General features: G+C 43.5%; 1 protein-coding gene across 1 annotated transcript in view; it reads right to left on the reverse strand.

Moving 5' to 3' along the window:
• FAM131B (family with sequence similarity 131 member B) overlaps positions 1–8,878 on the reverse strand; it is a 60,864-nt gene extending 51,986 nt beyond the window's left edge. Inside the window, exon 1 of the mRNA XM_082075911.1 lies at positions 8,800–8,878. The gene's annotated coding sequence lies outside the window, so the exon portion shown is untranslated. The remainder of the gene's footprint in view (positions 1–8,799) is intronic.
• Between the last annotated feature and the right edge of the window lie 16 nt (positions 8,879–8,894).

An 8,894-nucleotide genomic window follows, 5' to 3' on the forward strand; every position in this document is an offset into this window, starting at 1 on the left:
AAAACATCCCCTGCCTTCTGGGTTTTGTGGCACTGATGCAATTCAAGAGGTGGCCATTAGAAACTGCAGGAATAATAATGTTAATGTTGCACCACACAGTAAATGGAGGCATATGTATTGGTGCTGGGCTAAAGCAAAGGCCCTGAAGTCCATGTACAGGAAAGTTCAGGAAAGACAATAGCCAATAGTCTGGGCAGCATTATGTCCAGCAACTGGTAGCCTTATCACCTCCCACACATATGAAGTAGTGCTAGTACCTTGGAACAAAGCAGCCATCCCATGAGGATATCTGCTGGCCAGTGCTGAGAAGGACCTTCTTCAATACTGCTCTGCTTTTGTACTGGCAGGTGACTGCTGTTTTTTCTTAAACCTGGTTGAGTTTGTGACTGGCCAGCAACTGCAGTTGGGTACTCCTGCCATGAATCTCTAGTGTTTTTAATGCGCACAAGTACTTTTTCATAGAATTGTTTGGGTTGGAAGACACCTTTAAAGATTACCCATGCCAACAGCACCCTGCCATGGGCAGGGACATCTTTCACTAGATCAGGTTGCTCAAAGCCCCATCCGACCTAATGAGCAGTGACTTGTCCTTACCCAGCATCTTTAACATTCAGCCAACCCTGTTCTGTCCATGTTTTTGACAGAAAAGCAATTTTTAGGGTAGACATACATTGATCCAATATATGGTTTTTTTCACAGTATAACACAATGATCAGCCATTGCAATGTTTAAAAAAGTTTCCTATTTCTCTCATATAGTAAGGGTCTGAAACATAAGGTGCAGTTAATGCAAGAGCACATATGCATTTTAGGGGACCTTAGCTTTTCTCTGCTTTCACAAAAGGCTGCTCTTCCTTTCTGTCTCCCCAAAGCTGGTTTTAATCTGCAGTAGGTAAGGTAACATTTATCATACTTTCATATTTACTAGTCCTTCCTCTGTTTACTGACAGCTGGAAGAAAGAGATGAAACAGTTGTAAATGAGAAGAGTTCTAGTCTCATGGTCCCTCAAATCAGATAAATAATTGCTATGTTTAGGAGACTGCAGTTCTTCAGGCTCACTGGGAGATGCAGGGATTGTTTCCAAGTCAAAAGCAAATACAAATGGAGACTCTTGGACTCTGGTATGTTCTGGTAAGAGAGCAGAGCAGATAGGATGCAGCAGGTACAATAAAGGCTTCTCATCAGTGTCGGCTTAAAGACGCTAATGAGGGAGTCATTCCAGCCTGTATATCAAGCCAGGAGCCTGAGAATATGGAACATGGAAGATTCAAAAAGAGTCTACAATTTAGTGTCCTTCTAATCTCGACGGCAAGCTAAGGTTGTTAAGTTGAATTTAGGCTTTTGGCACCCAAGGGCTGGTTGTCTGCAGTGACGTCAAGTATTGAGGAGTTAAAGACAATGAATAGCATCAACCAGACCAGACTTCCATCCATATTCTTCAAAGCATTATGCCTCTCAGTACTGGCCTGTACCCTCTACTCTTCTCTGTCCCAGAAAAGAAGACTCATTTGCAGTGTGTAGTGTAGCCCCTGTGGAATGCCTCCTTTTGAAATCTAGGAGGAAGTGGATACAGACAGTACAGAAAAAAAATTTAGCCATTTCACTGCACTGGAGAAATGCAAGCTGTCTGATGTGTCCCAAAGCAAGCAGGTGTCTGGAACTGACTGAGGTTCCTTCTCTTTCAGGTTGTTACAGTTGAGGATGCTGTCACCTTGCAACACTTGTCTATACATTGTTTCAATGTAATACAAGGCTCTTGCACTGTTTCAAATTTACCACACCCTTGCACAAATCCACAATATTTTCTATTTTGCTTTAAAAAAGGGTTTAAATATAAATACATACTTTTTTATCAGATCTCATTTTTGTTTTCTTAAGATAAGAGGCTTCATGACTACCTTGGGAGTACACAGCTTTGGAGACCATGACTGTAAAGGCCAAATGAACAGGATGCAAAAGTATTATTGCTGGTGGGACCCAGCAGTTATTTTCATGACATTGAACACTATGTACCAAGGTGTTAGGAAGAAATATGTTGGTGAGGGGCCCAGGAAAAGAAACACTGATCTGGGGAAACAGCTTTGTAAATATCCCATTTATTTCTTTTAGCAGCAGCAGCAAGTCTTAAACTGCCTCTGAAACCTTCAGTGACTGCAGAAAATGGTTTGCTAGGGCTTTCCTCATACCTGACCCACCCTATTTTCACTAGCAGCCTTATGACTCCGCTGGCTTAGTTTCCAGACATCTTTCACGACCTGCTACTCCCAACTTTTAGCCAGGGAATATTTCCATATGAAGCCTGAACAGAGATAACCTTCATGTAGACTTCAGCTGGCCAAATGCATACCTGAAGTTGTTTACATGAAAACTGAAGTGTTTTGGATAAGGATAAAAGTTCCATGTAATGTTTTTCAGAATCCATGGAAGCAAAGGTTCAGCAGGTTTGCCAAGAATCTAGGAGATATGGTCATCATATTGACCTTCATCAAGGGAACTGGAGAGTGCCTTGGTTTCAGCAAAGGCATCTGCAGAAATCTACATCCACAGCTGAATTCTTTAATGATATGTCTCTAGTCCTTGCCCAAGCATCTACTACTGACAGGCAGGGATGGTTCATAGTTAAGAGAGGAAAAGCCCTTTGCATTGGTGTAAAGGGGTGGTAGTCAACAGATACAGAAATTAGTCTATGTCTCTGACATCCCAGCACACCTCTGTGTGCAAATGTCAATGAGTTGTTAATATGAGTTTGAACACTTTTTGAGGATCTCTCCTGCATTCTGAACAATAGCTGTGGCTACTGATCTCTCAATATCACTTAGACTAGCTACAAAGCACTGGCAATGGTGGCCTGTAACTGCTGCTACCCCATCCTCCCCAATCAGTGGCTTTCATACATGGCTTGATCACTTTACTAGATACAGAATTAAATTAGCACAAGTCTTCAGTAAGGCCTGTTGCACTCTTATATTTTCAACCTACTGAAGATAATACTCTGCTTGAAGAGCAAACTCTCTCCGATGAGTTGTCACTTATCACAGACTCCTACCTGCCACTTAAAGGACAGTGGCTCCAGTGCAAGGCCATGCTAATTATCCTGATAACCCCATGAAACAGTGATTTTTATCTGGTCTATAGTTATCCTCTTATTTGTACTGGTAGTAAATTAACCAGCAAACATACTAGTAGCCACATGTACTAAACCTGGGAACTGCAGAAAATTTAATATAGCTCCACACCTCCTGCTTTTGGAAAGCAAGGGCTTGAGAGGCCGCACCTCTTAAAGTTGTACTCAAATTGTGCTTTACTGTGCAGTTTGTAGATAACATAAGTAACAGCAGACTGTTGGACCATATGCCTATATTGTCTATTTGGTTTGTTTGTTGCTTTGCTCCAGGGCCTTGGTTCCTTGATCATCTACACTACATACATACTAGGTTTTGCCAGGACTCCAATCTGGAGTTAACCAATTATTTGGTTCTCTGAGGCTTAAAAGAATTTGCTTCAGGATCCACACCCTATAGATAATGCAGGTGTGGACTACACCAGGCTTCATCCTTCCTGATCAGAACAATCTTCTTATGTATTCCTACTGTGCTCACGAGTCAAATATGCCCTGGCTTATGCATGGCACATATTTGTAGGCACACTACAAAATAGAGAATTAGCAGTAGCCAAAGCCCATCCCTGCTTATTTGGCTATCTCACTCCTTATGCAAGAAAATAATAGCACTGGCATAGAAAGGGGCCACATGGGGACTGTAGTGACCAGGATCCCGTTCCAGGTTAATGTTACTGACAGTGAAGCTCAGCATCTCTGTCCTTCCAGTACTGAGCAGCTGCACCAGATGCTCCTCTGGGAAGCCACGATGGAACTTCTCCTATTATATGACATAGGAGGGAGGCTCATTATGAGAACAAGGAATTGAGAACCTGATTTTGCCTCTCAGCTTTGTCAAAAGGAGTATGTGGGAGAAGAACCCTTTTCCAAGGACACAACACCCTCCCCCAACACATATATACACTGAAATTATTCCTGGAACTTTCTGTCAATATCCCCCAAGATGCAACAGCTCTGTTGAGTACATCTATTTGATGACACTCATTTGCAGATCAGAGTATGGCTTGCTTGTGCCATGCTTACAAGACTACTCTACATAACAAAGTGAAGAAAGGACTTCTACCTTCTTCCACGAGAGCATGGCACTTGGGTGGAGAGTTACACACAGAAACTCTTTAATTAGCGGGCTGACAGGTCTGTTTCTTTGACAGTTCTGACAAACAATATTTGCCACAGAACAGCTGAATACGTTACAGCTTGTCTTCCTGGTGGCATACAGTTGAGGAAATGGCAAGGGTACCCTGGAATGTGGAAATGGCTGCTTTCCAAGCAGAATGGGCCCTGGTGGCCATCCATACTCAGCCACATACACAGGCATGCCCTGTCATCCATCCATGCTTCAGCAGCATCCCATTGCCTTCCACAGGCCTTGGCTGACTGCTCAGTTTTCAAGAGCTGCAGAACAACTCATGCTCCACCTGGGGAAGAGAGATCTGCCAGGACAGCCTGGTTGCTTCCCTCATCCCTCGAGCACAGAGCCCAGCAGCAGCAAGCAGGAGGTGAGGGACAGCAGTTGTGAGGGGGAAGATGACTGCCAGTCAGCAAGCCCCAGGAGCCATGAAGTTGCAGTCTTGGTACCCTGCCAAGAATCAAATGGAGGCAGCAGCTCATCAGGAAATCTTGGTGGCAGGAGACAAGGAAACAGCAGTGCTAACTCATCTGGGAGCTGCATCTCCCACCCGGGACCCCCTGCCATAGCTCTGTCTAGGAAAGACATGCCAGTCCTGCTGGAAATTGAGTTTCTTCTCTGGACAGACACCAGCCCAGACCCCTGCTCCCTTGGCTTCCTAGCTGCTCTGATGGCCTGTCATGTGCTGGCATGACCAAGGTCATACCACAGAGATATTTTGTTCTCTCTGATTTGCTTCACTAAAAAAATCTTTCCTGGCACAGCAAAGGTTTGGGGTTTTTTTTTGTTTACAGCTTATGGCCTAGTCTAGTGTTTTAGTCAGGGTAATCTAATTGTATGTGTATGGCTAGAATAGCCTTTTGAAGTATGTACATATGTGTGTGTGTACAATAGTGGGATTTGAAGATCTGCAGCAACGCTTTTCAGAGATCATGTGTGGAGGCTCTCTGTAGCTGCTCAACAGCTCCCCTTCTTGGGCAGGGACACTTCCAAAGTGTGCTTTGCGCAGCAGACTCAGTTTTGAAGGGAAACAGCAGAGAGACACTAGTTATCTGTCCTGGGCAGTTGGCTCTTACAGGATTTCTCCAGGAGAATTCATGACTTCTGCAAGTAGCATTCCTGACTGTGTGCCAGTTTCACAGACGCAGGAGGATGACTAGGTTCATAAGGACTGGAGGGAGGGTCTGCCGTCCCCAGTGCAGCTCCCTATGTTTGGCACCCAGCTGTCAATACGCATCCTGCAATGGGACTGAGGCACTCCAAGTGCTGTTTGGTCAGGAGAAAGACATCTCTGCATATGTCACAGCCTCCATAAAGAGCAGGAACAGCAGCTGTGGCAGGTGTCAACCTGTGCCAGATGCAGCCTTTCACATGGAGAGCACCCTCGATGAAGGAGGGAGGGAGTGAGGCAGTGAGGAACGCACCAAGGAAGGGCTGTGCTCTGCGAGCACAGCAGATCTATGGAGAGCTCTTACCAGGGTTCATTACATCTGTTGGTCCATACAATTTGCTGCAGAAATATCAGAGACGCAACACAGATGTGAGTCAGAACTTTTCATTGGTTAGGAAAAACATGGACTACTATGTGGCATCACTAATTATTAACTAATACTGAGATAAAATGGCACTCATTGATCTATTTATATGGATAGAAATATACAGATGCAGACATTTTACATTATTAACACAAGTAAGGCATCCTGTCCAGCATCCCGATTACTTTCCTCTCACCTTAAACCTATTGTTAACACAAAAATTCCCATCTGCAGCTACCCAAACCCTCTTAAATCTAAGTGAAATTTTTTGCCTGACAAGTTTTCATTCTAAGACTTATTTTTTCTTCTCTTACATCATTTTTTTTAAATTTTATAAGCACCTAACCACTGCTAGTGTACTCCTCATCTCAGTGCAGTATATTAATTTGCCATATTACTTCTGTATGGCATTGTTTTTTATTCATTGCATTATACAGCTGAATTACTAGTGAAGATTCTTTATATCTGTCTTCAGGAAACTTAGTTTCTCTGAGGTGGGCTCCTTGAACTTTTAAGAATTTCTAAGCTTTGACAGCCAGTACTGGGGCTTGCTTCGAGTTACTCATCTCAAAGAAGTGCCCAGCTCAAACTGCATATTCTAAATCCCTCCAACATCTGCTTTGTAGTGGTCTATCATTTTACCCATGGTGCAGAGTAGCATTTACATCACAATATACTCCAAAATACCAGATCACTTTTTCCATGGCATGGGACAGCTGAAGTGATTTTATGCAGAGGACTGCTGCTAATTCTAGAAATGACAAGGTCTGGCACAACAAGGGGAGTATACCTGATGATCCATCTCTGTATCAGATAGCTAAATGCCTACTCAGGACTAATATTTTGATTCAACTAATGAGACTGACTACAACTGTGTACATCTCAAGGCACTAATTTCAGTTTGCAGCAGAAAAATGTCTACTTTCCCAAGCAAAGAATTGCATGAAGGAAGGTTGCTAGCATAAGGAGATGATTATTATCTTCTTTCCAGAGGAATCGGAACTAACATAAGGAAGTCAATTCATCTTCATTTCCAATTACAAAAGCATAAAGTTTAAAACCACTATATTGCAAGCACGAAATCAGATTAAAGTTTCCCCCTCTGTATTCTGATTTGAGAATTCTAGCTTTCACATGTCCAACCTGCTAAACACTTATCTGTTTCATATTTGTTTCATCATAGTGAGGAGTTAATATCAAATGTCTAGGAGGGTCTGCTTTTCTTTTTCTTATTCCCACTTTGCTTAATCTGCCTCATGAGCTTTTAACATCACCATGTCAGTGAGACAATCGAATATGCAGGCATCTGGATTTATGGGGATGTCACCAGGAAGTATGAGAGCACATATTTTTTCATATTCTCTCAGTGCTTTTTTAATCTCAGTTTGAGATATTCTTTGTTTTCTCTGGAGTCCAGGTTAGCCCGGGGAACAGTGGCAGAATACTCTGACATCAGGCTGATTGTGCAAGGTGTGCTGCGATGTTCCAGAATTTGCTTAGCAATTCTACAATGAAATCTTTTTAGCTCTACACTGACATCTTTACCTGAACAAGAAGGAAAAGGATTGTCTGCACTAGAGAAGTGACACTGTTAGAAGACCCAGCATGGAGATACCCTCCTTATTCTATATACTTTGTGTATTAATCATGGAAGGTAACAGGTCTTATGACATGGCTACAAAAGTGGTGGATTATTTAGCATCCATACAAGAGCTACATATCTCTAAGCGCTTCACAGCTATAGATAAATAGTTCAATGGTTGCAGCTATGTAATGACTGAGGTGCTCACTGCTATGCATTGCTATAGGTGACATCTTCATACAGTATGTAAAAATGAAACACCTCACACAGGGCCAAATTTTTCCAACTGTATCAGCTGGTTAAATGAAAGATATTGACTTTTTGTACAAACTTTGTTTGTAAAATTAAAGATTTGTTTACACTGGATTTCTTAAGCCTTGATGAACCTCTTTGCATAGTTCTCTAATGTGAACATTTTGCAATAGTACACACTGGGAGTCTAACTAGTTTGGTTTGTGGCTGGCTTACCCACCTGTGAGTAAATTACCAGAACTAAAAGGTACGTACATTGATAGGGAGGTCCTAGAGGCAGATAAACCCCAGATCTCCTAAGCATTACTACAGTAATTCTCCAGGGAATTTGCAACAGTAGGGGTATTAACCCCAATATTAAGGCCAAATTCCAAAGTACAATGCACAAAGCACAGGAATTGCATCTTTATTGGTATCCCTCCTCCCTGAGAGGCCTAGAAGTGAGGAGAAGAAAAAAAAGAGTTCAAAGTTACATGCTCTGTTGTGCTGGGTCAGGATGTCCCTGATCTAGAGCAGGGCTTGAACCCTCAGCCAGTACTGGGATAAAAATAAAACCAATGTGCAGCACAATCAATCCAACAAAGCAATTCCACTGGCTAGCATTTGATATAAAACAGTTCAGTGTTTGCCTTGCAGCCAGTAAAAGGACAATAAGTTGCTTTTCTGAACAGCGGAGTCATCTGATGTTTGCTTAAATTTCTGGAAGACTAGGAGAGCAAGTCAAATGTTCTTGCAGCTGGTTCGTGTGAGGAAGAGACCAGCAGGGACCATGACTCATCAGAGCTGCTACACATCTTCCTAAATTCCCCACTTCAGCAACTAGAAGTAAAATCATGGGCTGGGGTCAGCCCTGGAGTTAGTGAGGGCGTTGAGGACAGAGGCTATGTGATGGTAGAAGGCAGCAAGCCCAGCCTGAGCTGGCCGCCCGAGAGGGACAAGGCAGGCACTGTGCGAGGTACCGTGTGGCGAGTCCGCGATACAGCGGCGAGAGAGGACCGGGTAAAACCCCGCAAAAAAACCCACATTTCTTCTCGGTGACCAGGGGCAGACAAAGAAACAAACCCCCCCTTCTCCATAAAGCTGGGGAGAGTGCACCACAGACGCCTGCCCAGAGCTTCCACCTCTGCCCCCGCAAGCGCAAACCCCGGCAGCGCGCACCTTCCCTTCTCCCCCTCCTCCTTACCTCATTGCTACATTCCCCAGCGAGTGAGCTCAGCTGTGTGCGCAGCCTCTCTCCTTTTATGGTCAAACAACTTTGCCTGGGCGAGGCTTTTTTTC

This window comes from Streptopelia decaocto (genome assembly GCF_964273445.1).
Source record: "Streptopelia decaocto genome assembly, chromosome: 1".
Taxonomy (NCBI): Eukaryota; Metazoa; Chordata; class Aves; order Columbiformes; family Columbidae; genus Streptopelia; species Streptopelia decaocto.